At 45.4% G+C, this 13780-nt stretch overlaps 1 protein-coding gene and 1 pseudogene across 2 annotated transcripts in view; both read right to left on the bottom strand.

The window, feature by feature from the left end:
• CRACDL (CRACD like) overlaps nucleotides 1-13780 on the bottom strand; it is a 139233-nt gene that overhangs the window by 71910 nt on the left and 53543 nt on the right. The window lies entirely within an intron of this gene.
• LOC115510496 lies at nucleotides 98-507 on the bottom strand (annotated as a pseudogene).

Raw genomic sequence — 13780 nt, 5'->3', positions numbered from 1 at the left:
TATATATATATAATTTGGCAGATAAGGGTTTGTTTTATTGAATGATTGATCTATGAAACTGCCAAGGCCAGTATGTATAGACAAAAGAGGGGGAGTTTTATTTCTTGGCCTCTTCCTCCTTGGACACAGCCATGATAATTTTCTCCTTTTTGGCCTGGAGCCACTCTTCAAAGCACTTGAGGTGGTCAGTCTTCCTAGATTCATACTATCTTCTGAGCAGTCAGTGCAGAATTCTTATCCTCCTCATCCAGCACTGGCAGTACCCTTTCACTTCCTTATGCCCATATGCCTGACCTTCTGGCAGGGCCAAAGTGTTTTTCTGCCACTGAGCCCAGGAATGGATAGTCACAGGCTCCCGGATGACCAGCCCATCTTTGATCAGCTTCCAGATCTGCTGATAGGAGTTGGCATTAGCACTTACATTGTTCTCATGAGGACCAACCAGACCTTTTTGCCACAATGGAAGACACCAGAGGTAAGCCTCTTCTAAAGCCTAATCATACTCATGGAAATGGCCACAGTGGCAAAAGGAAAGAACTGGAATTTAATACATTTTTTAAAAAGCAATTAGTAGCCTAAGAGCTAGCAGTATTGTAACTTTGGTTTATAACTCCACATTTTGTTTTCTATATAAGAGATTGATGCATTTTTTAAAATTATTAGTTTATGCTTTAGGACACATAAAAAATATAAAGACATTATTCTGTGATATAAACAACTGAAAAGAATGGATAGAGACATGTAAGGAGACAGAGGTTTTTGTGTTACTAAAGTTAAGTTGGTTTAAATCCAAATTAAAGTGTTACAACTTTAGGATGTTAAGTGTTATTTATCCCCATGGGAACCACAAAGAAAATAGCTATGGAATATATACAAAAGGAAAGGAGAAAGGAACTGAAATGTTTCACTACCAAAAAATCAGCTAAACACAAAAGAAGACAGTAATGCATGAAATCAGTGATAAAAAAAACTATAAAGTATAGAATAAAAAAGCAAAATGACAGAAGAAAGTCTCTCCTCATTAGGCAAGCCTTAAAGGGAAGGCGATTCTGAAATAAGCTATATCATGGATGAACCTTGAGGACATTATGCTAAGTGAAACAAGCCAGTCACAAAAAGACAAATGCTGTATGATTCCACTACTTAGAAGAGTCAAAATTATAGTGAGACAAAGTAGAATGGTGGTTTCTAGGGGCTGAGGGAAGATGTAATGGGGAGTGATTGTTTAATGGCTATATACTTTGTGTTTTACAAGATGAAAAGCATTCTTGGGGCGCCTGGGTGGCTCAGATGGTTAAGTGTCCAACTCTTGACTTTAGCTCCGGTCATGATCTGACGGTTCATGGGTTAGAGCCCCGCATCAGTCTATGCATTGACAGTGAGGAACCTGCTTGGTATTCTCTCTCTCCCTCTCTTCCTGCTCCTCCCCTGCTTGCTTGTGCAAGTGTGCTCTCTCTCTCTTTCTCTCTCTCTCAAAATAAATAAACTTGAAAAAAAAGATGAAAAGCATTCTGGAGATGGATGGTGGTGATGGTTGTACAACAATATGAATGTACTTAGTCCCATTGAACTGTACACTTAAAAATGGTTAAGATGATGAACTTTGCTGTTATGTATACTTTATAACAATGAAAAAAGTGTACATTAAAACTTGTACACCAATGTTTACAGCATTATTTATAAAAACAAAACATAGAAATAACCCAAATATTCACCAATTGATCAACAGATACGAAATGTGGCATATACACATAATGGAATATTATTTGGCCACAAAAAGGAACAAAGTACTGATACATGCTGCAGTATGGATCAGCCGTGAACACACTCTGCTCAGTTAAAATAGCCAGACACAAACACTACGGAACATCCAGAACAAACAAAGCCCTACAGACAGAAAATAGGTTAGTGATTGACTAGGGCTGTGGAGTGGGGTGCTGGGGGGAGGGGGGGGTGGAGAGGTGGAGTAGGAAGTGACTGCTAATGGGCACAAGGTTTCTTTTGGGTGAGATGAGTATGTTCTGAAATTAGATTATGCTCATAGTTGCACTACTAGAAATATATGTTGATGGTGTATTTTAAACAGGTGAAGTTTATGGTATATAAATTACATGTCATCAAAACTCCTGGATAAAAAAAGTGTTACTAGAAAAAAAAAAAAGGTGAAACAAAGAGGTTTTTGGAAAAGAAGACATGATAAAATTTGTCTCCAGCAATTCCACACTAAAATATTAAAGAAGACGGGTGTGATCTTAGATGAAAGCTGGAGGTGTGGGTAGGATTGGAGGGATGGAGAGCAATACGCATGTGGGTAAATCTCAATGTGGACAAGAAGGGGAGGCAGTCTGGATTTCAGCCACAGGCCCTGAGTACAAGTAGCACAAATGTGTGCCCTGGCCTGCTCTCCCTCCCTAAAACATTCCATTTCCTTCTGGCCCAGGGCCTTTGCAGATGTTCCCTCTGCTTCAAACATGCTCTTCCCTGCCCTCACACCCTACCTTTTTCTTATTAACTCCTACTTATCCTTGCGATGTCAACCTCAATTCTGCTTCCCCAAGAAGACTGATGTGCTCCTTCAGGATGACCTAGGACCTCCGCAACACACCTTTTGTTCATAGAACTTGCCAATTTTAATCCTAACTGTGTTTGCATGATTCTTTGATCCAGTTTTGCTTTATAAATTTAAGCCTGCTTACATTCCTATACGTTTAATCAATTTTTCCTTTTCTTGGGGGAAAAAGATGAAAATAAACTGTGACTTAACTATTGTTCTCTAGTGAGTCACACCAGGATCTGCCTGTACCTTTTTTAGAAAAATAAGTTTCACGTTACTGAGGCAAATGAGATGTGTAATGCTCGCAAAGTTCCTGTGAGAAATCACTCTTCAAAAATTGTGGCAGCTTAGTGATTCATGATAGATATTATTATCCTCCAGAGCAAAGGACTTGACCACTGCATCCACCCCAAAGTGACAGGGGTGTCAACGCTGGACTCACCACAGCCAGCCATTTCTCTTGAAGTGCTTAGAGGACCTCCTACCCTTTAAAAAAAAAAAAAAAAAAAAAAAAGCAGACACCTAGATATGAGTGCGCAAAACCTTCTCTGTCTACTGTCAGAAAGGACAGGGAGGAGAAAGGGATAGATCTAGTTTGACATTTTGGGGGAAAAGAAAGCCAAGAAGTCTTATAAGCAAAGGGCTAAAACCAGAGAACTCAGATACTGAGTCATACTGCTCTGAATGGAGCAAGAGGAGAGAGTAAAAGAGCATACTGGGTGGTCAAGTTTTGAAGTTCCCAGTATCCTGGACTCGTTTATCTCATGAAAAACTAAAATTAGGCTTGACCTAGAGAGGCAAATCATCCCCTGTCTTGTGAAGTGTGTAAAACTTGAAGACTAACTCCTTGAGGATAAGGAATATGTACCGGGATGGTACTGCCATACAATAGGTACTCAATAAACACTGCTGAATGAATGAATGAACAAATGAACCAGAGGCACTTATACTAGTCGCTAGACAAATGAATCTGTCTAATCTCTGATAAAAATGAGACAGCATCAACTACCCATTCAGATCCCAAGGCCATCTAGCACTCCACTTAGCTAAACTATGCCACATTTCTCCAGCCTGGGTTCTGCTTGTCCACTGTCTTCCTTTAGACATTTCTTAGGGACAACCATGCAGAGCTGAAGTTCAACGGTCTTCGGGAGTAAAGGAATATGGATACAGAGGATATCCCTGCTCCAGATGCCTTGTTCCCATCCTCAAGCTTCCCTTTGGCTATGGGCTGGGCAGGAACAGCAAGGGCATCTGGAAAGAATGAGGCAGTGAGCCACAGTTCACTGCGCTGTTTCTTTACAAATAAACAAGAGCTTCATCCAAACAAACTCCATCATCAACACGAAAAATAGCACAGTTTATAAGCATATAAACAAGTACCTTACGTAAGATAAACTACACCGTTTTCTGAAACTTATATAACAGTTGATTTCACGGTATTCTGAATTCTTGTAAATGGGCAAGCTGATAAGCTACTTAGCTGGGAATGCATACAGTGCGGTGTATATACGTAGATACGTGCACATGCACCTGTGTTCACGCATGAAGCCTGAGCCTACACAAATACTCAATAAATCTCATGCCTCAGACTGTGATGCATGACGGCTCTCACAGGAGGAACCTATTTTCACACATCCAGGAGTGAATGCTTTCACAGGAGATTTGAAGAACATTAGTTTAGAATTCTCAGGTTATTAGAGTAAAAAAAATTCTATTAGGGACTTTTACAAAGCCATTATTTCAAAAATAGGTAAGCATAAGAGCTTCGAACTTTGCAGCCTTAATTTAGAAATTGTATTTGCATAATTCTTGGAAAAATATAATACAAATTCACTCTAGTGCTGGGGATACCTTGCCAGGATGTAACTTATGTAACTTAAAACCTTCAGTCTTGGAGAGGTGCACCTTGTGCAGACTACTGCACACACACCTGACAAACGGGGCACTGGATCCCAGGCTGGTTCATGTTTAACTTCATCAGTTTACTGAGATAATAAACTCTCTTTTTAAATGCACATATACCAAGAATAATGACACGAAGCAAGTTCTTACAGCTTAATTTATCTGGGATGTTACATATGTGATTGGCACTTCTGCAGCACGGCAGATGCAGAGCTGAGATTTTTTTTTCTTTTTTTTTTCTTTTGGTAGGAAGTCATGCTCCAAGGACTATTAATAAGGAGACATAACACCACCCCTCATTCTGGCCCACGCAAAATAGGCAGACTCAGACACTGAGGTTGAGTAATTATCAGTAAAAAGATTTTTATGAAACAGTAATGATGAGGACGTCCATGTGCAGGGCTTTACACAGCACAAAGGCCTGGGTTCACAAGGAATCCTAAATTGCTGGGTTGCTGTCCCTTTGGAACAAAAGAAAAGAGTGAGGCTCAGGGCAGGGGCAGGGGTGGGGCCACAATCCCAGGAGATAAATTAACATCTGTAAGGAAGGAGGTCATAAACTTACTAGAACACGTGATAATAGACTCTGAGAGTCTATTCTTTGGCCCCAGGGGTGGTCCCTGTGGCACTCCCCTCCCCCCATCTCTCTGAGCTCAGAAGCCCACCTGGGGGCTCAGGCCTGAGGCGCTGCTAAAAGGAAGCCACCCTCTGGATGTAGAGTAAGCCTCCTGCACTTTCATCCTGCTGGAAACCAGCAGCAGGGAGAAGAGAGGGCCTTCCCTGTCCCATCCCCCACATTCCACAGTGGACACCACTGGGTGCTGATCCAGAGCCTTCTTCTCTGTCTCCCCAAGCAGTGTCACTGGGCCTGGCAGCACCCCCACCTCCTCAGGCACGAGAAAGTGGGGCCTCTGTGGACCACAGCCACTCCGGAGGGAGGTGTGAAGCACAGAGCAGTAAAAGCTAAGAAACACATACACTTGCTTCGTTCACCCCAACTCTGGAAGGCCACGTGTGGAGATGACCTGACACGGCAGGCAGTTGGTCTGGAGCTGTTACCCGCCTCCCTCTGAGTGGAGTCGCTGCCAAATTGCTGAGGATGAAAAATGACAAACCTGGGCTTTGTTTTACTGGGTTCGCCCCAGAAGCAGGCAAAGGGCAATGACGGGATAAGGTTGCATTTCCTATCTAGGTTAAGGGCTGATCCCGGGGAGAAATAAGATCTGATGCTGAAAAAATCCCAAACAAATTCTGAGCCTAACACAGCCAAGTCCTATGCTTCCCTCTCCTTCCAGCACCAGGGACGCACAGCACATCCACTCAGTCCTGCCCTCCTTGAAGTGCACTTACTACCTGTGGAGTGAGGAGTCACTGTAGGGGACACACTCATCTCTGCCACCGAACATGTGCTCCTTAGCTCTGGCTTTCTTGTTATTTGTTCTTAAAGGCTTATCATGTTATCCTGGATCCATGATGTTTTGTGAATGCTTTCCTGGGACCTTCCAAATGCTTCTGGGAGTGGGGCACCTGCTCACCCTGCTCCCTGCAGGGTGAGAGGATTCCCAATACTCCCTGCTAGAGACGACACCTGGCAGGTGCACAGACCACACCACTGGAGAGAAATCACCAGTTGCAGCCTGTGTGATGAGGCTCCCCGGCCTCTCCCAGGCACAAAGTTGCCCTCCCTGGTGATGTCCTCTCTGATACCTTCAGTTGAGCCATTTACAAGCGATGGACCCCAGCAACCCAGCTTCGCAATGCCACCTGCCTCAAATCTGTCCAGAGTCTAAAGGCTGTTAACCCAGGACAATCAGCAGTTTCCAGGCAACGCCTGGAGGGCTGTCAGAAGGCTCTAGATGACAGGTGTGATTCTGTATTATCACTGAGACCAAGGAGCAAGTGGGCAGCAAGGGGGAGGGGGTGACTTCTGAAGACGGTTCTAAGAATGTCCTAGCTTGCTTTTCTGTTTTCCAAAATGCATCTATATAAAATTCTAGTCAGATGGTTCATAATTTAAACATTAAAGCCTGACCGCTGTCTGTTGATAGTGATAAAAGAAAGTAGTGAGTTTTAGAGAACTTGGAAAACAATCACTAAGACCTTTGAAGGTTTTTATATATATACTCGCCTTTGTGCACTTTAGAGGCTGAAGGCCAGCTGCCTCAATGCTGGCAGGAGGAGTTGGCTGCTAACAGAATAGTCTTTTCCCAGAAGAGGGACAACATGGGGGAGGGGTCTCCTGTGTCTCCTGTAGGCAGTTCAGGGGCCCAGGTGGTAGAGTGAACTACTGAAGCTCAGAGACAGCCTCAGGGCTGATTCTCTGATGTCCCAGTGAGCAGCACTCCTCCACAGGCATGAGCTTGGTCAAACCCAGAGGGACCCACCCACAGCAGCAACCCACTCATGCTTGAGGCCGACATCCATCAGCCACGCTGAGATTGGAGCCCACCCTGCCACTTGCTATGTGAGCCCATCATGGGGTCTCGGTGCTGGATGTCTCAGGGACAGAGAGGTACACTGAGGAGCAGGCGAGGAAGATGCACTCCAGCCTGCTTGCACACGCCCGCCTCTGCACCTCCTCCCAGTGTGCTCTCCACGGCACAGTTTGTACCTCTTAAATCTCTGCTCAATTTCAAGAAAAATGCTCAGGAATTTCCTTTCTTTGACACTCTCCTTGTCCTTCTTTGGAGTGCCCAAGCCATATACCCCTTGGGACATGGGAGAACCAAACTAAAAGGTCAGTAACACTCCTGATGCATTCCTATTACAATGCAGTTTAGAAATCCCAACAGAAAAATTTTCAAGCAAGGAAACCAAAGGGCTTTGTGTCAGGCCCCTGGGCTCATTTCATTCAGAAGGAAGAGAATAAAGCAGGTCCCAGGTCCCAGATGGTTTATATTCTCATTCAAGGCTCACAATCCCCTCTGAATTAAATGGTAAATCTCCTTTTTGCAGGTGAGAAAACAAACCAGTCCACGATCACAGAACCAGGAAGTGGAAAATCTGACTCAAATCAAGGCCTGTACCTCACCCAGGTGTGAGCTCTCCCCCTGAGAGCAGTTGCCTCCTAAGAAGCATTCGAGAGTTCAACTGACAGTCAAGCTACATCCTCTCTGGGCTGGCAGTCTGATGGCCCTCAAAACCCTTGCAGATCCAGTAACTGTGCTTTGGGGAACCCGCCTTCAGGAGATCATCAAGCATCTGATAATGGCAGCACCCTGGGAACACTCGAAAGGCTCATCAACTGGAGACGGTGATGGTGTTGGGATACTGTCATATGAGGGAATTCTCCATAGTCACAAAAAGTCACATTACAGGAGAATAGTGATTGACATAGGAGAGTGGCCCCAGTGCACTGCAGCCTGGGGGTGAGGGGTGGGGAGTGGCCGATGGCAGTGCTTCCACAAGCGGCTGCGCAGACCTGTCATCTGAAGGCTTGTATAACAGACTCTGCTGAAGTCTGGGCTGGGGCCTGAGAGTCGTGTATTTCTTTATTTTTTCTTTTTATAAAGTTTATTTCTTTTGTGAGAGACAGCACACAAGTAGTGGTGGGGGGGAGGGAGGGAGGGAGAGAGAGAGAGAGAGAGAGAGAATGAATCTCAAGCAGACTCTGTGCTTTCCATGCAGAGCTTGATGCAGGACTTGAACTCAAGAACCATGAGATCATGACCTGAGCTGAAAACAAGAGTCGGACGTTTAACCAACTGAGCCACCCAAGTGCCCCAAGAGTCTTGTATTTCTAACAAGTCCCTTGGTGATGGCAATGACGCTGCCCATGGACTCTCTTTTGATGAGCAGCATGCTATAACAAATTGTGTGCAGTAAAGCCCATTATTTTTTTAAAGTCTCTGGGTGCATAAGAGAAATACAAAAAGAACCACAAAAAGATGTGACCTGCAGCTATTTCTGGGTCACAGAATTATATGTATTTTAACCTTCCCTTTTGTGCTTTTCTAAGTTTTACAGCTTTTCTGATCGAAAATGTATTTTGCTCGTAATTAGGAGAGGTTCCAATAGTTTCTTTTGAAGACAAGACAGAGGCTGTAATTAGACCAGGACTTGGGGCCCGGGGTCTGGAGCTGTGACCTCCCCTCCCTGAGTCTCGGTTGTCCTGACTTGACAGTGTGAGGAAGGGGAGTGTGAGAGCCCAGGCAGCTCTGAGGGAAAGTTCCTGCTCTGCAAGATCTCCTCCCGCCAGGCCCTGCCTGCTGGGCCACTGGAACCAAGAGCTTGTCTGTGAGAGGCCGTTTCTGTCATTCCTGAGGTCTTGTTCCCCATGTCTCCACATCGTTTCTGTGTCAGAGCTGGAGGACCACCGTGGATCCTACAGAGCATGGAACAGCAAGGAAGACAAACGTCTCAGCCAACGCTGCAAGGCACGTCAGTGCGGGCTGGCCCACAGGGAGCTTCTGTCACAGGACGCTCTGGCTCTGCTACCTCTTACACAGGGACCGCCATGCCATGCCCCAGGTGGAGAACAGTCCCCTGCTGAACTGGCCTGGGACAGGGGTACAGAACCGGGGTCTCTGAGGGCTTGCTGGGAATCTGCCTGGATTCCCACACGACATGCCAGTTAGTCTCTCCATGCCTCAAGAGTAACCCTCATGACCTCCTGGGATTTTAAAAATATCAAAATGTGCTTTTCCTCATGTACTATTTTAAACACTCAGGCTGTTTAAACCAAATAGAAAAGATGGGTTCACCATCAATAAATTATTTTCAGCCACAAAGGCAGTCAAACCAAACAATTAATGCCCCAAAGTTCAACTGAGCCCTTAAATTACTTAGAATAGCTACTTTCCAGGGTCAGTAATAAGTTAGGCAACTCCAAAATCTTTCCTTTGCTGTGTGTTGTTCAGAGTTAACCTTTACAAAGCAGTAAGTGCCATGTTTGTGATCTGTTATTTGCTTGCTATCCAAGAGTGACATTATAAAGAATCCAACCCCCATCATGATTTACATCGGTTTTAACCAAAACCAAAAAACAAAACAAAAAACAAACCCAGAAGAGAGCAGCCACAGATCTTGTTGCACCACTGAAGGTTCTTCACAGTTCTTTCCAGTTGAGCAGAACTCTGTGGAAACTGCAAAATGACACCCGAGGGCAATGCCCTGAGAATCAGGAGGCATTCTGCGCGTGCTGCTGGGAAGAAGTCACTCCACCTCAAGCCACCTGGGGCTGGTCACCTTCAGCATGCCCTGGCCCATCCTCCCAACTCCCAGGGATACAAAGAGAAGCCACTCAGCTGTGATGAGGAAGGTCCCTGCTATCTCTGACAGAGGGAAGGGAGGAAGGTCCCAGCCGAGAGGGACAGCACAGGAAAGAACAGAGAAGCCCGGGAGAGTGAGCTCTTATGCCATTCATGCTAGCAGCTGGAAGGCAATGGGCAGACCTTGCTCCAGGACCAGGTGACCTAAGAAATAACACACATAAATGAATCAACATGGGGCATCAAGAATCACTGGAAATAACACACCACTAATGATGAAGGAAATGGGCTTTGACTGTGCTAACAGAAATAAAGAGGTGCAAGTATCTGCATTTATAAAAATATTAAAAAAAAAACAAAACAGAACCAGACATCCAATGAAATTACACCTTTGCCCCTGATAGGCTTGCACTCCGGAGACCTGAGCGGACAAGACTTGCCCTCATGGGCATGCATGACACCTTTTGTCACCACACAAATGTGTTCTGCTGGCCTGTTCACTTGCCTCGAGGTCAATTCTCAGATAGTCCATCAGCCAGCTTGATCCTGGGTTAAGCCACAAGCCCCAAAACTAGCTTCTTGTTCTTGAAAGCAAAAGCCAGAATGCTCCAGCAATCCTTCTGAATCGGAGAACATTCAGGTTTGGAGTTGGATGTGAAGATCTGAGAATACTGTAAAATTAGTGGAAACAAATTTTATATGTGGACTTGTTTGCCTTTATTTTTTTTTAATTGAGTAAAGATACAGATATAATATTATTTTAATGCCTCTATAGGTCTAAAATCACCTTGCCAGTTTAGCTACTAAAAAGGTCCTAACTTAATTTTTAAGTTAACTTAAAAAATTATTTATTTAGACAACCAGTACAAATGCACCACTGAGCATAAATCTGTTAAATTACTTTCCCCATTTTTCCCATTCTGTTGCAAGCTGCTGCCACTCCTCATGAAACACAGCATTGGCCCTGAGACTGTGAGCTTAGTAATATGGGCCAGCCTATGTGGGATGAGACTTTGTGTTTACAAGCCCTGAGGGCACATGTTAGATCCCAATGAATGGTTACTGACTTACATGAATGTATTGGAAGTCTAACTGTTTAAGTTATCACTAACCACAGTTTCTGCTTTTTCTGCTACTTCCTTTTTATCGTCACAAAGAAAGATAAGGTGGAATGGCAACACTGGGTACTCTTGCTGCCACTCTCCCACCGCTTGCCCTTGGCAGACATCAGTAATGAACCACAGCATCATTATCAGAATTGCTCCCCACACAGGACTCCAGGAAGCTACTGCCAGTTGTTTGGGGCAGCAGCACCACTGGCAGATATGGCAATAAATCTACAGAACAGTGCTAGCCTTGGTTCAGCCACTAACTAGCTACTAACCAGCTGAGTGACTTGGAATGAATCGTTTCCCTCTCTGGGCCTCAGTCTTGCTTACGACATGAGTGGTTTGGACTCATGTCTGATACCTAATACTCCATTAAATTACTTCTGGAAAAAATAAAGGTCTGTAAAATTGGCACAAATTCCTCTTTCTGTGAAGATGTGTTAGTCAGACAACATAAAAAACACGTTTGAGCTGAGGACAAAGTATACTGAAAATACATTTTCAGTATCGAGTTCTCAGTGTGATGCTTATTTGTGATCCAGAAACTGAAGTGCAATGGTAACACCACAGAAGGCCCCTCCTGCCCCAACCGCCTTACCTCCCACCTTCTCCGCACCTGCCCACACACAGTCGCACCGGAGACTCTGCACACCTGCAGGGAATTCCTGCTCTTCACCTCCCACACGCAACAGCAACTTCTACCACCACCCTGGGAACCCTGGGAAATCTCTGTGCTCGCCGGGCACCCTGCATCCTTCCTCAGAGCCCCTGGCTGGTCATCACATTATTCCACACACATCTCCACTCCTGGACCTTGTGCTTCTTGAGGGCAGAAACAAGATCTTTTTATCTCTGTAGCCTTCCTACCTACACACAGTAGGTGCTTGGTAAATATGTTCTGAATGAGTGAGCCTCACCCCCGATGTACATAAAATCCAAAGGCAGCATTCCTGAGGTAACAAGCCCATAATCACTTTGAGGAAGGCCCTTCACTTTATTAACTTTCTTTGGAATGTCTAAGAAAACAAAAATACTCTCAAGTAGTTGATTTTATTGAGCCATTTGGGAAGATCCTCTGACAAAGTGCTCCTGTGTGATTCAGCTGTGGGGGCTGGTTGGGTCTGACGTAAATATCTTCCCATGCTGTAATCTGGAGACACGACACTTGGAGAGTAAGGACATGCAGCAATACGAACATACATTTGGCTGGTTACGTGAAGATGTCTAATATTCCAAATTATTCCAGCCTCTCTGTATTTGGAAGACCTTAAAAAGGCAGCAACATCCGCATTTTCTGAAATATCTCCAGGGCGTTGGCTATAGTACATAGAGGCCCCGCAACATTGAACAATTAATGACTTTTGCAGTCTCCTGGGTCAGAGCTGGCTTCCTCAATCAGAGTGTGAATTCTCTGAGAACAATACCAATAAATGTGGTTCTTTCTGTATATCCCCAGGTGCCAAGTGTGCAGCAGGTGCTTAAAAGTGCACTATGATGAATATGGTGCAGCATGTAAACCATGTGCTCCTCCTACTGGCCAGGGTCATTTGCAGACACAACAGTGAACACAGCAGTGGAGTCATTAAGGGAGCACTGCACGCATTCCTTACTTGGCTGATGAATGGGAAAGTGACCACAGAAAGGCAGGCGTGCTGATGAGGCAAAATCTCAGGAACAAGTGAGGACACAGGGGATTTCTCAAACTCCACCTTCCAGGGAGCCAAAGCCTAATGATGACGGCAGCTTAGCATGTGCCAAGAACTGCTGTGATTATTTCATATATGTTTACTCTTTAAATGTTAACTGAATTGATTACTATGAGTATTTCATCCAGGCCAGGCAACTCTGAGTCGTTAATCAAAGAAAGAGTGACCAGAGGCAATTGGCAAAAGCAGGAAGCACCAGCACAGGCATGGGGCAGAGGTGGAGCCCCAAGGTCTCCGCACCTATGAGCCCACAGATCATAGGACTGCTGCTTCTGAGTGTGTTTGCTGGGTGCCTGCTTCTATGGCCCTAACAGGGTCCCAGTTCTCTGGCAGCACATCGGATGGCTGCATAGTGAGGAGGCTCTGCTCTCTCCCCGCCTAGTTTCTCTCCAAGGGTAAAAGTGTTGCAGCAAGAAGTGACCCAGAATGCCTGACAGACCGTCACACTGGGGTCTGAGAGAGGATAGAAGTGCTGGAGAATTCCCTCACCAGCGCTCTCTCTGGGACCTGCATCAGCTCACCATTTGGCCATGTTTGACATACCCACTGCCAAGGGAAAGACCCACCTGTACCTACTGACTACCCCTGGGGACCAGCAACCTCAGCACTACCTGAGAGCTGGTTAGCAGTGCACACTCTTGAGTTCCACCCAGATCTATGGGCTCAGAATCCCCACTGGAACCAGACCCCCAGATGATTCCTCTGTGTGTCAAAGTTTGAGAACCACTGCTTAAGATTGGTTGTTTTCGACTTTGGTTGCACATCAGAATCACCTGGAGGGCTTTTAAAATTCCTGATACTCAGGTCATGCCCCAGCCCTGCACTGACAGTGGGACTCAGGTATCAGTATTGTCTTAAAATGATTTCCAATGCAGCCAGGGTAAAGAATCACTGCTCTGGAGGTACGTCAAGACCTCTGGGTGTGGCCCTCAGATCATTAGGTGAGCCTTCAGCTGAGACATGTAAGGATATGGTGTTCGCCCACAAGGACAAGGAACTGCCACAAGCGTGGTGCTTAGACCATCCAGGCAATGGAAATGTTTATGGCCTCCAGTGTGTCCTGGTCCATGACCTCATGGTGGGAACTGGACACACAGCTTCACTGGTTGGGGGAAGAGGGCTTTTCATATGGATCCAGCCCCCTTCCTCTTACAATACAGGCTTAGGGGAGCCCAGAAAGATCTACCTAATCTATCTAATCATGGCTAGGCTGCATTCAGAAGGGCTGGAAAACTGGACTTCTAGAGGAAGAGACAGAATGCTTCCCAACCCCAGGGGGGCTTCCAACCCCTGGGA

This window comes from Lynx canadensis, chromosome A3, assembly GCF_007474595.2.
Source record: "Lynx canadensis isolate LIC74 chromosome A3, mLynCan4.pri.v2, whole genome shotgun sequence".
In the NCBI taxonomy this organism is placed as follows: domain Eukaryota; kingdom Metazoa; phylum Chordata; class Mammalia; order Carnivora; family Felidae; genus Lynx; species Lynx canadensis.
Note: the sequence above shows the minus strand (reverse complement) of the source record. Positions and strands in the feature narration are given on the sequence as shown.